The sequence below is a fragment of the Psammomys obesus genome, unplaced genomic scaffold (assembly GCF_907164565.1).
Source record: "Psammomys obesus unplaced genomic scaffold, mPsaObe1.curated_primary_1811, whole genome shotgun sequence".
In the NCBI taxonomy this organism is placed as follows: Eukaryota; Metazoa; Chordata; class Mammalia; order Rodentia; family Muridae; genus Psammomys; species Psammomys obesus.
The window spans coordinates 3,691,762-3,707,887 of NW_026588368.1; the positions used below are offsets into that span (position 1 = coordinate 3,691,762).

Genomic DNA, 16,126 nt, shown 5'->3' on the forward strand with positions numbered 1-16,126 from the left:
GGAAGGAAGGAAGGAAGGAAGGAAGGAAGGAAGGAAGGAAGGAAGGAGAGAGAAAGAGAGAGAGAGAAAAAAAAAGAAAGAAAGAAAGAAAGAAAGAAAGAAAGAAAGAAAGAACCCAAAGCTGGATTCTTTTGTCTTTTTAAGAGGTAAATATGGCCAAATATGTAAAAATAGTTCAAATCAAGTCAAAATCTACACATTTTCTTTGCCTTTTCTTCTAACTTTTAAGTCATGTTTCTCCTACCATCCCATATTAGTGGACCTAAACTTGAGTTCATATTCTTAAAATCGGTCCCCATAAAGATGGAAATGTGCAGTCATTTATAGCTGCTTTTTAAACACAATGTCTGTCATTGCCAGTTTCCACTGCAGCAACTGTTTTTCTTCCTGTCTCTTGCTTGGACTGGGACACAGGACATTCTCTCTGGTTTCTTTATGCCCCAACTCATTCTGCACCCTCACCCATGATTAATCTGTAAATGTTGCTTCCATGGTATCATGGCCTAGTCTAGAAACCTGCATTAGTTTTCCACCTGATGACAGCTACCACACCCTCTTCTATGGGATCTATACACAGTAAACACTGAAAGTATCTTTTTCAGAAGGGCTTAAATCTCAGGATAGTAGGTGCCAGCAAGAAACAGGTAGCACACTTAGATGGGGATCATTCCCGGTGCTCCTTTTTCTATGTGGGTAAAAGGTGAAAGGACCACAGGCAGAGTAATGTCCTACATCCTGAGAGGTATCTGAGGTTCCCTGAGGTGACAGGACAAAGACGTGATACTTCTCAAGGATCTGGGAACACAAAATACCCTAAAGTACCTCTTCCCTCCTAGTGAGTTCCCACGTGCTTCTCCCTCCACTGGACCCAACTGGAAGTTGGAAGGCAAGCTTTTTAAAAGCTTGGCTGGCATCCCTGGCCAGACAGCAGAGTGGCAAAGGGTAGAAAGCCAACAAGGGGAAGCAGAGATGAGCTGGAGTAGGGGTCAAAGTGTCAGACCTTCTGTATGACACTGTCGCCAATCCATTAAAACCAGCAGGGGTTACTCTATTTGGAAGCCTGATAAGCTTTGTGAGTCAACAGCATCCTTCTGAGGGAGTGATGATGTCAACAATCTCCGACCCTAACTCACTAGCCAACTCCAGGTCCTCATCCCAAAGTTGTCGCTAACCCAGTGTCTAAACACAACAGCTGCTGGCACCGGTGGATGACCTAGTCACAGGCACCACAGGTCACGGTTACTGACTCATACTTGCTTCTCAGCTATAGGAACCTGTTTGTACTCACTGGAAACTCGAGACAGGATGGATCTCCAGAATTGAAGTCTGTGATTTCCTTTTGCTAATGGGACAACAGACACTTTTTAATAGTCTCTTAAGCCTAATGACTTTTGAAAGAAAATAGGTCTGAAGCTAGGAAGGGAGGAAAATAGCTCTTTGTTGAATATATTGAGCCTAGGGATGCGAGTGTATTCTCTTTCTAGAATAGCCTTACATTGCAGGGGGAGAAGCTCTTGCCTGCAGAGTTTCCTGGAGTCTCACATCTTAGGATTTTTGCATATTGTCATTTAAATGTCCATGTTCATTTATTTTCAGTTTAATCCTTTTGGTCAAATGCATTTCTGTACTCAACAGAGATTTAATGAACACTAAGAGACAGCTGTGTCCTTGGAAAAGATGGTGGTTATTCTGCTTCTAAATGGCTTAAAAACATTAAGGGTCACCAAAGTGTTCACCTTTAGTGGACTTCTATATTTTCATATTGGCAATCTGGATTAGAAATAAAGGCCCAGAGAAAAGGACATAAAAGAATTACCTATATCAGAAGAAAACTGAATATGGAAGGATGGAGACAAGGTGATCCAAAGTTAGCTATACTTCCTGAAGATTCAGCACATGCTAGTCATTGTGGTAGTATATCATGTGTACCATTCCACTGCTTTTTCCCACAGCTATCCTAAATAAGAATGAAGCAAGGTCTGGATGCAACAAATAACTTGCCCAAGGCTATATATCTACCTAATGGTAGAGCTGAAGTCAAAAGCCAAGACTTTGAAACTCACACTCCTTAGCAGCTATCCGAGCCAAAACGACAAATGAAAGTCACGTAAGCCCCACCTACACTGTGCCCTGCCTGATGATGAGCTCTGTCCTCTGGTTCCCAGTGAGGCCTCATAGCTCTTAACAGCACATTTCCCATGACAACTCCAAGCCACCAGAAGTCTCTGTACCCCAGGGCACCATCCTTTCCCTCCTTCTGCTGCTTGCAAACTGCATCTTTCTGACATACAGAGTAGAAGGAGGCCCCTTTGGACAACTTCCAGGGGCTCAGAAGCATCAGTTCCTACTCTCTCTTTTTCTCCTTAAAAATCCACAGAAAGTGAAGGCATTGCACTGTGTGACTCACAGGCCAAACAAACAACCAGTGAACTGCCTCTCAGGGAGAGACACAGACCACGCCTAGCTCTGTAGACACTCTATGTCCTTTTCTCAGTGTCCCACATTAAGTCACGAAAGTCACTGAATTGACGATAATACGTGATTAATCATACAATAATGAATAATGTCAGAGAAAATTTAATAAAATTCTTTAGCTTTTCTGGATTTTTTCGGTTTTTGATTCTTGTTGAATCTTGGCCTTCTTTTTTCTGTTCTCTCTACAGCTCAATAATTCTGTTTTCAGCTGTGTCAACATCTACTTTGAAAAAAATAATTTTTTTTTTTTTTTAGCTTTTGTATTTTTCACTTTCACGTCTAGTTGTTTCCCATATCTTCTGGTTCTCTGGGAAACTACTGACCTTGTCTTTGATGTCTTCAAATGCAGTAAACAAGACTCCATATCCTAGAGACGAATAACATCAGCACCAGGGTTTCCCATGCATCTCTTTCTATTGTCTAGAGTTGTGGCTCATTTTCATTTATTTATTTTGCTTCCCTGTGTACCTAGCTATTTTTTTTTTTTATCTTTTGTTAGACCTTATTTTCACAAAACTGCTTTTCAAAATAATTTGACAGCTTTGATGGTGTTGTATTTCTCCGGAGACGTTTTATGTTTGTTACTGTCAAACATCTTATTCCTAGTGTTATACAACTTAGAATATTTTCCCAGCATATCAAATGCTGTCTTCATTGGGACAGTTGATCCAAATTACCTCAGCCCTCACCTGACACTTCCAAAAGCAAAAGTAGCCTGCCCTTCTGAAGAGCGACATCATGTGGGGGAAGTCTCCTCACTGTTTTCCTGCAGACTTCATTCCCAGAACTAGAGAATCGGGTCTCTGAATGCATGCACAGAGTCTAGAAGGTTCTCTCATGGCCACACCTTGGCTACTCTTGGAATGACATTCCCGGAGACTGGCTATATGCAGAGTAATCGTCTAATGGTAAGATTAGACAAGAGGACATGCAAGACAGTCTGGTCGCACTCACTCTGCAACTCTTACTTACTCTCATTCTCTCTTACTCTTTTCTTTAAAAAAAATGCAAAGAAAGTACATCTTTTGGGGAAAATGATGAATTTCCCCCTAGGTTTGGTGGAAAATCACTCACTACAGAGTTAAGAAATTGAGTCACCAACATAGCCTTTTACATCTTTCTACCTATTTGTCTAACAAATACTTTCCTATCCAAGTAACTCACAACTTTCTCTCTCCTGTTCTCAGATGCTGTGAAATTAAGAACCACTCATGGTGACCCTGAACCATCCATTCATTCTCCCCTGCAGTTTAAACAAAATGTGCATCATTTCCTCATTCTGGCCTAACTGACACATCAATAAAAACTCTGCCACTGGTAATTTTCATAGAGGGAGAAGCCCTATAAACTTAAAAAAATCATATAATAAAAAAACTATGTATTTTTAGGTTGGAAAGACAGCACAGTGCAGGTAAAGTTCTTGCTGTGCAACTTGAGGACCTGAGTTTGGATCTCTAGAACCTCTGAAGAAGCCAGGTGTGGTAGAACACTGCAATAACTCACGTGCTACATGTCTGAGAGAGGCAGATCCTGAGGAATTGCTGGCCAGCCAGTCTAACTGTTTTAGAGGAGTTTTAGATTAAGGGAATTTCCCTTACCTCCATTCTGCCCAGTAGTTGGCTGTCAGCAACTTTATTAACCTAACAGAGATAACTGAGGAGCAAAGTTTACATCAGCCAGTGAACTGGAGAAAGCACTCATCTGGACTGTAACCAGATCTTGGGGCCAAGAATTTAGCATTTGTATACATAGCAGCAGACCAAACCCTAACAATGGGGAGCTTCAGATTAAGTAAGAGACCCTGATTCATAAAATAAGATTGAGAAGTAAATAAGGAAAGATATTCCAACATCAACCACTGGCCTTCACACATGCATGTGGGAGAAATAAACCCTTTACTTATATAACACACCCATAATAATAGTAATAATAATAATAATTTAAAATGTGTATTTTAGATTTGTGAAAAAAACATCAAACTGTTTTGTCTTCTGCCATTGACAAACTAAGACAACCTTTGGGCTTGACTTTCAGTGTCGTTACAGTGATAACAGATCATCACTGTCTATGAGATATCCCTCTTTGGTTCTCAAACTTTCAGAATTATAATTTTAAAAATATCTTAAGAAAGAAATTCAACTCTATCTATCCTCCAGCTACTAGTTTGCCTTACACACAATAAATTCCCAATAAATATGTGAGGGAAAAATCAACATATAACATATAATGTATAAGAATGTTTTGTATCTGTCAACAGAGAAAATCATTACTTTTATAATTTAAAAATTAAGTATCCTTCAATTTCCACACTTTTCAGAGTACCAAGTACCAACCAGCCATCTCACCATAAACATTTTAAAAGCTAAACAAAAATATAAAGCAGCTGTTTCTATGAAGTGGTCACAATGTCTGTAAAAGTGAATCCCTGAATACTTAGGTGAGCCCAGTTGTCTTGACTCTGACAGGGGATGCTTTCCTGAGCACCGAGTCCATCAGACTACTTCCTGCTGCTGGCTGAGTAGGATGATGTTGGATCAGAACATGAGAAGCTGAAATGCTTTGGTGGGACATCAGCAAGGAGATGGGAAGTAGATAACGGCCCTTAGAAGTGTGTGTGTGTGTGTGTGTGTGTGTGTGTGTGTGTGTGTGTGTGTGTGTTGTGCGTTTGAACAAGATTATACATGTCCAAGTGAAACTATCCAGTTGCATCAGATGGCAGCCACTTGGGTAAGGACAGAATGGAGCCACCACAGATATTATAATCAGTGCTGAAGGGGGCAGTGGAGGGTCAAGGATGGGGAAAAGAAGCATTAAAAGGCTGGAGTTCTGGTCTTCTTATGGAGAGCTCTGCTGAGCACTTCAGTAATAGCTGAGCATTCAACTCCAGTTCAGGAGCAAGAACATTATCCTATGGTACCTTGCACTTAGATCCACTGTGACAAATCTTCAGACCAGGCCCCAACTAAGTGCAAAGGGAAAATGGAAGGATTTGAAGAATGAGGGGCTTGGTTTTTCAATTGGTCTATATCAAACCATAAAACCAAGGCTACACAAGCTTAGAAACTGAGCTGTTTGCTGAAGAATCAAAAAGCTTAGGAAGATAGTAGATTCTAGAGTCTCTCTTAGTTGGTGTATTAGCCATGGTCACAGAACATAAAAATCACCAGATACACAAAGAAATGGGAAAATGTGAATCTATTCAACAAAAATGAGACTGCTTAAACGTTAGACTTAAGAGACAAATATTTTAAAATAGTTCTTATGTGCGTGTACATGCACAGAAAAACATATCTAGTGAAATAACAAGTGTATTGTGTTAAACAAAGAACAGAAGCATGCCGTAGGTAGGTGGGAACATACAAGGAGACCAAATTAAGACTCTATATAGTTAAAAAAGCAACCGAGCTGAAGACTGAAAAAAATTCACCGAGTAAGCTCAATGAAGATAGAAACAGCTGCAGAAGAAACAAACAGACAAGCAAGCAAAAACGAGTATAACGGAATGATAAAAGAAATTACCTAATCTGTGGAACACAAACCGAAAAAGAATTGGGACAAAAAAAACTGAACAAAGCTTTAAGGATAAACGGAACAATACGCGATGCCCAAATGTGTGTCAATGTGAAATCCTAGAAATAAGGGTGAGGGTGAGGCTGAAAACACTATCTGGTGACATCACAACTCACTTATACAGCAGGAGACCCAGAAACTTCAGGTAAACAGGCACACGTGAAAGACTGCATTTCAATTTCTTCCCTAATTTACTTAAGCCATCTGACTGCTTACTGTGAAGCAGTATCATGGGGTGTGATTATAGAATATGTATAATCAACAGGACAGGAGGTTGTGATGAAATTATACTACCGTAAAACTGTAAGATTACTACATTTGCAGCTACACAGGTAAGATCTGCTAGTTTCAGGGACTATAATTTGCACTTCAGAAAAGTTGGTTCTGTCTGAACCTTGACTGTATCCCAAAGGCTCATGAGTTAGAGGTGTGGTCCCTGGGATGGCATTACGGAGGGGTGGTGAAAGCCTCAGAGGTGAGACCTAGTGGGAGCCATTGGGTCACCAGTGAGCCTTAGAGGAAGACTGTGAGACTCCACTCTTTTCATCTCTCTCTCTTTCACTTCCTGGTCATGAACTCATATTTTACCCTGTTGTATGCACCTCACCATCATGGCCCACCTTCCACAGGCCCAAGAGCAATAGCACAACCAATCACAGATCAGACTCTGAAACTGTAAGATGAAGAGACCTCTTTATATGAAGTTTATTTTCTCAGCCTCTGTCACAGCAACAGAAAGCTGAACGACATGAGTACTGGTTTAGAAGTCAAACACAGAAAGTCTGCTTTCCCAATGTAAGAAGACAGGAAGCTGAAGTCACAGGAATGCAGGCAGCCATATTGGTAGGATGCTTCTAATATACTGACTACAATCTTGAATGCCTTGCCAGCATTTACTTGTTGAATCCTCAAACTTCCAGGAGATAGATACAGTTTTAGCACCCATCTTACGGACTAAGAAACTGGGGTAGAGTGGCCAGTACATCGTGATTCTGGGCATGTGGTCCTAAGTAGTGCTGCTGCTGTCTATTTAGCTAGCAACTGCATGAGTTAGCATGAGAAAATGAGCAGAAGAAAGGTGTGGCGCTCATGTTCTACACATTGATCACTTCATGCAACATTGACCTCCTGTATTTTCATTTCATTTTCTCGTCCATTTCCTTTTCAGAACGTAATGTGGGTCACTGACAAGTCTAAGTGGACTTTCTTGTTAGCATTAGTTCTAATTAAGGGCTAGCCACCTTGCTATTGGCTGTGTCAGGGAGCTGTAGTTTAGAAGGCTTAAGGATCTCACCTGGCCTTTGAGATGGCATGCCACCTGCCACAGTCCTCAGCTCACAAGCAGCTTAATCATGTCTGTTGACTTACCAAGTGGCACACTTGATCATGCCTCTGATCATGCCTGCCAACCTAGGATTGTAGCATACACTCCCAGCTCTGACTATGCCTGTTGACTTATCACATGGCATATTTCCTAATTCTGATCATGCCTGCTGGTTTATCACATGGCATATTTCCCAGCTTTGATCATGTCTGCCGACTTATCACATGGCATGCTTGCCACCTCTGAGTTGTCCAATTGCTATAACTTCAGGAGCTAGCGACTGGAGGGATTTGCACAAGGTCACACCTTGCCAATGACTACCAGAGCTCTAAAATTAGGGTCTCTGGAAGAATTCTTAGACCACTGTTGTTTCTCTATTTCCAAAATACAGAATGACAATGCTCAGGAAATTAACGCTAGAACAGTTTAGCGCTCTCATTTCACAGGTAAGAAAGCTGAAGACTCCTGGCCAAGTCTAAGTCAGGTAGCTTACAGAGTGCAGACACAGATCTGCGCTCTGTGCACCTCCAGACCAATTTCACCATTGAACCCAAAGTGGTAATAGGGCCATTTCTCATCATCCCCTTAGCCTAAGGGGTTCATGATTTCTTGAAACACAAATGTGCCCACACCTTGACTATCAGCTACCTCATTCTCTCCAGCCAGTCCTCTCTGTGCGGTAGCCCTGTGCGTCCTTCTAGACTGTATTCTTCAGTGCCCATCTCCTTGCATTTCTTAGGATGAAACGTTGGATGCAGTCCTTCCTGCTTATAAATCAGGGGTAAGTAATATCTCTGCTTCCTGGACCACTGGGCCAGTTAATCACCTAGTTGAAATCTCAGCGCCAAAGCTTCACCTTGAGGCTGTACACTGCTTTGAATGGGCCGTGTCCTGTTATCTCCTCTTACCTGGTCTGAGAGTGAAAAGGTACATTTTCATTACTGGGCAAGGACCGTACTCCACAGGACATTTAACTTTGCTGCTAGTGGCACATATTCTGTCATGGATTTTTTTTTTTACCTTGTTCTACCAAATAATGGGATTTCTACAGCGTAGTCACAGACTGTTATTTATTTCTTATTAAACTCCACGACAACAGAGCTGTGAGAACATGAGAAGCTCATCAGATGAATCCACTGACTTTGGGTACATTTTCTCTTACCGCTGTGTGGCTTGTCCAGGGGCGGACTTAAATGACTTTGTTTCTGGAAGGGAATAGGGCTTTGCCAAGAAAGGGTTTGTTTTTATCTATGGTGCACACATTATTAGTCAGTTTGTAGACTGAGAAACTGAGGCCAAGCAGGAAACAGAGAAATGTGGGCAGCATAGCTAGGACTAGAGCTGTGGTTTAGCTGTGCCACAGGGGTACCTGGAAGGGAGAAGATGAGAGTTGCTTAGCTGCAGCTAAACAGAAGGAGTAGGGCACAGGAAAGGGTGTCTGCAGTCAGGTCAGGAGAAGGAGCGTCACTTCCTCCTTGAGGCCATGATTCTTCTCTGCTTCTGGTAGGCAAGACCCACCCAGCATCAGGACCTTCATGGGGCTCCTTGAAACAGACCAGGCCAGACGATGTGCACAGAAGCTTGTCTGGGAAGCCGCCTGTGTGGAGTGTGGAAAAACCACACTGTTCACAGCTGCCCTCTGGAGTACCTTGAGGACAACCTTCCTGGGCTGCCGTCTGCCATGGGGTAGACACATAATAGTGTGCTGTGTGTGCATCCATGTTTGCATAAATGTGTGTTAGGGCCCAGTGTGCTCCACAGGCTTTACAAAGTTGGGGGCTCACCACACTCCCTGGGCAGACCCTCGAAGACAGCGCAGGAATCTGAGTTCTGTCTGCTGCCACCAGAGAGCTCTATACCATTGGGAGCCTTGGAATTTGCCAGCCAAAGCATTCCCACTTAGAGAGTGGACATATGGTTGACAAGACAGCCATGGTGCTTGCCAGTTAGATATTCTAACTCAGGAAGAAGGGCAGAAGGTTAATGAGTGTGATGAGGTGTGGCTACTCTCCCTGCTTCCTGGGAATAAGGGGTAGAAGAGGGAGACTGGGCTGTGCTGCAAAGCTGGCTGTGAGCAGGGGAAGTGGAGGCACACCTCACTGTTTGCTACGACCTATGCAGGCTGAGCCCTCCTTCTCTCTACTAGAAAGCGAATGCCCTTGGTTCTTGAATACTATCTGGGAGCAATGGTCTAGACCGTGAGGGCGTGGAAACAGAAGACATTCCCATCAGGCTGATCACCAGGAGCACTAGCTCATCCGGATGACCACCCTATGGTCACTAATCCCTAGTAAGAGAAGAGGAAAAGTGAATGGGGATCAGATTGAGGCGGGCACTAGGTATCATAGGCACAGACAGCTGCAGGCTAAGCATGCCTCACCTTTGGAATTGGGCACATAGATAAGTTGTTGACTTTTGTGGCAGGCACCTTAATTATTTTTCCTTAAGATATATTCTCTTCCATACCTATGGCTGTTTCGCCTACATGCCTATATGTGCATCACAGGAGGGCCTGGCACCAGAGAACATCAGAGAGGGTATAGGATTCAATGGAATGGGGTTAGGAATAGTTGTTAGACAACAGGTGGGGGCTGGGGACTGAACCCGGGTCCTCTGCAAGAGCAACAAGTGCTTTTAACCACTGAGCCATCTCTCTAGCTCCGGGGGCAGAAAGATTAAGTTAAAGTAAGTTAGAGATTCTGTCAGCCACTTTCTGTTGCTATGACGAAACACCCAAGATGGTTAGCTTAAGGAAGTAATGTTTATTTTGGCTCGTGGCTTCAGAGGTTTCGCCCCGTGGTTGCGTGGTTGCTTGGCCCTGTGGATTTTGAGTCTGTGGCAGTACAGTGCATCATGGTGGAAGAGCAAGATGGAAGAAACCTAGACACTTCATGGTGTTGTCCCATTTGAGGCCTGGCTCCAGCAGCCTAACTTCTTTCTGCCAGGCCCCACCTCCTAAAGGGCTACTATTTTCAAATAGTGCTGCAGGCTGGAGCTCAAGCCTTTAGCACACAGGTTTGGGGAAACTTTTAAGATCTAAGCCATCATTAACAGTTTCATTCTCCCAACAACAGGAGAAAAAGGAATTTTGATGTCTTGTACCAGGCTGCTTTCGTCTGAGTTTGCTCGCTCAGCCCTGGGTGGGCTCATGACCCTCCCTACAGTTCAAGAACCACCATGAGTGCTGACATCCTTGTAACAGGCCCAGTTTTCTACAGTGTAGTCTATGGAGCTTCACTAGGACGGAGGTCAGCAATAGCTGCTTGGAGACTTGTCTGTAGCTATGGTACTCCATGTCCACCTCAGTCCACTTCCTGCTCGCTTCTCACCAGGTACTCATTACTTCCTTCCTGAGCATAGGGCTAGTTCACACATGGATTTATGAGCTGCCTAGGGCTGGTCTATCTTGGTGACCCAAACAGAGAGCGACCGTAAAAGTCCTTCTATGTCCATCCCTACCTTTAGACCATAAACTACAAGGCTCATCATCTCCAGTGTCTCCCATTGCCTGTTGTGGCTGGCTCCCAGATGATCATGGGAAGGGAGCATAGCTGGTGCCCCTCCTGAATGGAGACAGTCCTTCAGCTCCTTTTTCCATCAGAGCACAGCTGCTCCAAGTTTTTTCAAAGGCCTCGTGAACGCACAAGATGACGTCACACTTCCATCTGACTTGATATACCCTTGGAAGGTCTTCTCCAGAAGGACATGTGAGCGTTATGTGGAAAGGACCAGTCCATAAGCAAGCGTTTCCACTGCACATACCTGTAGATCCTGCATCACAGCTCTCAATAGTCATTGCTCACATATGTTATGCCATGTTTCTTGCTATGAATGGCTTATCCTTCCATACATCATGTATGCCTTGCACTCCATTCTTTGAAAGGGTAGGGACCTCACAAGGAGAAGAATTTTATTATGGAAAAGTCTCTACAAAGCAACCACATCTTTTCAATTACATGGAATTTCATCGCCATTGTGAATCAGTCTGGTTTTTACTACAATCGGCTCCTAGTCCCTCCTGTGTACACTTCCAGGACCACACTGTCCTTTGCTTTTGCAATGTCCTGGAATGTCACTTCTTGTTTGTCCATTGAGATCCACTCCAAATTCTACCTTCTCTAAGGAGGCTTTCTGATCTACTGTCCCTTTTCCTAGAAGCAAGGCATCCCCAAAGCTTACTCATCCTAGCACCCCTGGCTCTGTACCTAAACATTCTTCGGAATCTCTAGTTTTTATTTTATGTAACATTTTAATGAGTATTTTTTCCCCTACTACAAAACCTTTGAGAACACACTTAACATAGATTCACGTCTGTATCTTGGCCAGCAACTTCTCCCATAAAGAAAGGTCTGGAAGAAGCTGGTTGGTGACTCACAGTCCTTTACTCTCACAGTCATTCTTCTCTGTATCATCTTCAATCGAGAACCCAGTGACATTCAGTACATATATTTAAAAAAACAGCAGCAACTGCTGGGGCCCCCCACCCACGCAGTTTAGAGCAGCAAGTTTAATACGCCATAGCATTAACCTTTGTTTTTGTAAGAAACTTGTACCGTAGACATCACATCTCACATCCTTCTATTACTATGGCTCACACAGTTGCCATGGAGATCCAGTGCCACAGAAGGGTTCAGACTGGGCTGGTGAATGCAGCATGCACATATATAGGGTCTATAGCATCAGCAGCGTGTGGGAAGCTAGGCAGTCTTGGCCGCCATGCTGTACGGCACTCGGTGTAAGGGTCTGAAATGATGTCCATCCAGAAATAATGGATGGTGGATGAATAAAAACACAATCAGTATGGTAGAGGTGCCAGGTGAGGTGCGACAATTAAGACAGTAATTCAGCATAGGACCCAGAAAGTGAGGGAAATGGCTGATATAGGGCATAGTGACATGCAGAGTCTAAAGAAGGTAGGCAGGCATGTGAGTGCATGGCTGAGCCAAAGCCACAGCTGGAAGAAGGTGTGTTAACATCTCCTAAGGTGGGAAGGAATCTGGGAAGCTGGAGAGTGGTGTGGCCATTTACGACACTCACCGGACATCCAGTGAGAGGAATGGAGGCACAATCAGGTGTGTGAGTCTAGAGCTAAGTGAATCTGTAGAACATAAGAACGTGGTGTTTGATGTTATGGACCTGGATAATGCAGGACAACTGGGAATGAGTGCAGATGGAGAAGAAGAACAAAGACTGCCCTGGAGCCCTCCAGTGCTACAAGGGGAAAGATGAGGAACAAGCAAAGAAATGCAAGAAGGAAAAGCAAGTGAAGCAAGGGCAGGACTAGGGGTGAAACATGTCTCAGATCCCAAGTGATGAGAGGTTCAAGGACAAGGGATGGTCAGCTATTGCAGAACTAGCTAGTGCACAGAGAGATAAACGCCAATAGCCCCGGAGAAAAGGCCATTGGAATTACTACTGTAGAAGGGGTCTTGACAAGAGATATTCTGCCTTGGCAGGGAAGGAGAAAGCCTGGATGAGTGTACGTAGCAAAGAGTGGGAGAACAAGAAGTGATGACAACGTGGAGGGGAGACTCCTGTGAGGCATGTGCTGGCTAGTTTATGTCAACTTGACACAAGCTAGAGTTATCTGAAAGGAGGGAACCTCGCTGAGAAAATGCTTCCACAAGATCTGATATAAGGCATTTTCTTAATTAGTGATTGATGGAGGAGCCCCAGCCACCCCTGGTTCTATAAGAAAAACAGGCTGAGAAGGCCAGTAAGCAGCACCTCTCCATGGCCTATGCAACAGTTCCTGCCTGAGGTTACTGCTCCGTTTGAGTTCCTGTCCTGACTTCTTTCAATGATGAACAGCTACATGAAAATACCCTCTCCTTCCCATCTTGCTTTTTGTTCATGGTGTTTCACTGCAGCAATGGAAACCCTGAGTAGACGAAGAGTTTTGCTAAAGGCTAAGAGAAAGGGGGGTAGCGTTAATCCAATGCACTTGCTCTCTGTGGTCTCACCCTTCACCGGTTCAAAAACTATGAAAGCACAAAGGCCAGGTCAAGCCCTTTCTTGAAACTCAGAGAAGAGCCATTCTCTGTGTATTTGTAATTCACAAAATCAGCAGTTGCCTGAAATCTCTGATGAGGAGCCACAGTGCGGAGGGCCGGTTGTACTCTGTCCCGTCATCTTTGAGCTGCTTTGGCCAATGGAATGAAAGCAGCTATGAGGTGAGCTCCCTGCAAGCATAGCCTGGGTCTGTGTGGTGCGCCTCTAGGCTATGTTCTCTGATCATCTCCTTCTGCCATGAAGACAGCACAGTGGCTGCTGCTGTAGCTGAGGCTCTGGGATGAGATACCATGTAGAGTCGTGAGCTGCTCAGCCCAGAGGCTGCAGCTAAGTCTCCCCCTTGTGCCTTGTGAACCAGAGTCACCATGTCTGTTTGCAGGTTGTAAACAGGACTACCTGTTCTTGCTGCAAAAGCTGAATGGTGTGCTCTTCTCCTGGGCTGCCCCAATTCCTCCAGGACAATAAGCCCTGATGTTGCTTGCTCACCATGTAGTAAGGGCCCAAACCTTAGCAGTAGACTGAGAATCAGCCTGTCCACAGTAGCTTTGTGGTACAAGTCCAGGGTTAGTTAACCCATAGTTCCTGTCTCTCACACATCGGTTGTTCTATCATAAGCTCCTTTAGAGTTGTGTTGAAAGTCACTCCTCCCTCCCATCTTCTCCTCTACTACCACTCTATGGAGTTCTGAAGGAATAATCAAGAACACTCATGACATTAGGCATTACCAAAGTGGAACTTGGTGTTGGCCATCATATAAACCAAAAATGATGCAAGATGGCTGAAGCCAAGCAGACAATAACGGTTGTGTGTTTATGAGGCTTGGCTCCAGGTCACTTTTCAGTCTGAGATGCTCTAGAATCTCTGCTCAGGCAGTCCCCCAGGCAAAGCAAACAGCCACCATCCTGGTCTGTCTGGTCAACTTGACACAAGCTAGAATCACCTGGGAAAAAAACGTCTCAGTGCATTTTCATGACTAATGATTGATGTGGGAAGGCCCACGGGGGTGTGCCACCCGTGAGCAGGTGGTCCTGAGTTATATACGAAACTGAGCAAGCCATGTGGAGCAAGCCAGTAAGCCATTCCTTGTGGCTTCTGCCCCAGTTCCTGCCCCCAGGTTCCTGTCTTGGGTTCCTGCCCTGACCTCCCCTCAGAGATAAGACTACGACCTAGGAGTTTGAAAGCTAAAAATAAACCCTTTTCTCCCCAAGTGGCTTTGGCCGTGCTGTTTTATCACAGCAATGAAATCCTAAAGAAGACAACACCTCCTGCTTTCATATACTCAGCAAGTTCCCCAACCTGGTCTAGATATACATCTAATTACTGAACAGAGGTTGGGCATAGCTCTGGGCTTTATAGGGCCCTTTACTACAGCGGAAGAGACAGAAGATACATACAAAAATCTAAGACAGCCAAGAATGGTAGCCTTAAGTCTTTAAAGGATGGTGTGGTAAGGCAGGAAGAATAGTTGGGAGACCTGATGTAGCCTGACTCTGCTTCTGGTTAATTAAGATCCCCCTTTCCGCCCCTGCGCCACCATTCTGCACACATACTGAAAGGGGATGCCAGTAGGCAGATTCTAAGATGTTATCAAGCAGCAAGAATACAACAGAGCAGATAGGAGGGGCTATTTCTCAGAGGAAAGTGTTGCCCTGCTTCTGGCCATGGAGCCACACAAGTCACATGGCCAAGACATACAACTCAGCAAGCAAGGCCAGAGTTCTTCCCAGACTCACAGACTAAACAAGATGAGGCTGCTTCCCCAGGGATGTGCTGCAGCCAAGAGGTTCTGAAGCTCCTGAGCTCAGAACCTCCACAGTGGGAGAGAGGGAGTGTTCAGGAGGCTGATATCCTGGAGGGCAGCAAGCCTCCACAGCCCCACACCCAGTTCAGAGAGCTCAGCAACCACTCCTTGACAGAAACCTGTTTCTGGATGGCAGCATCAGGTCTCTGTACGCAGCCGAGGATGCCCCATGGGTATAAAAAGAGGGAAAGGGCAAAACTGAGCTTTCAGAATTCCCACTGATGCTTTCTTGACATCCTTTGGGGAACATACAGAGAGCAGAATTAATCTTGTGAGCTAAGGCAGACTAGGGGTTAGCCTTCTGTGGCTCAGGCTCCTTTGCTGTAAATGTGTTCCTGCCTACATTAGCATGCAAGGCACACATAGCCTGAGGGTCCCTGTCTATGCAGTCTTTCTTTGGCTGTATTGACTACTGCAAATATTCTCTGGGTTTCTCCACATGTTTGGTGCATTTGCACCAGAACTCTTTAAACCTGAGACTTGTCTATAAGAAAAATTTCCATTCATAGAAACCAGGTTCCTTGGACACGTGCTCCTGGCAGTTCAGCAAAAGTAAGTAGGGGTCAGTTATGAAAAGAACACTGTCAGGAGGGACAGGGGCTTTACTTACTTGGGACTCCAGACACCAGCCGCAGGGGACGAAGCACACGGAAAGCCCTCAGTGCCTTCACATCGAATCCAGCTCCTTTTCCTCCTAGAGCATTGGCCCCATCAGCTTTGGTTGCTTGTTCTAAAATTGCACTAAAAAGCCTAGAAGAGAGGGGAGAGAGGAGCCGTCAGGACCCCGGCTGTTTGCTCAGCTGGGGTCCAATCCAAGAGCATAGCCTAGAGTGCTGGGGTTTGTCACAGGTGTGGCCACTGTAGGCCTTTTGTGTTGCCCACAAAAGGCGACAAGTTGATATTCCAACAGCAGGAGTTCCACCGAGTCTGGGGAGGGGGCATAC

The 16,126-nt window shown here is 44.6% G+C and overlaps 1 protein-coding gene across 1 annotated transcript in view; it reads right to left on the reverse strand.

The window, feature by feature from the left end:
- Positions 1 to 15,852, reverse strand: part of Cacna1c (calcium voltage-gated channel subunit alpha1 C) — a 184,150-nt gene extending 168,298 nt beyond the window's left edge. Inside the window, exon 1 of the mRNA XM_055604274.1 lies at positions 15,793 to 15,852. The gene's annotated coding sequence lies outside the window, so the exon portion shown is untranslated. The remainder of the gene's footprint in view (positions 1 to 15,792) is intronic.
- Between the last annotated feature and the right edge of the window lie 274 nt (positions 15,853 to 16,126).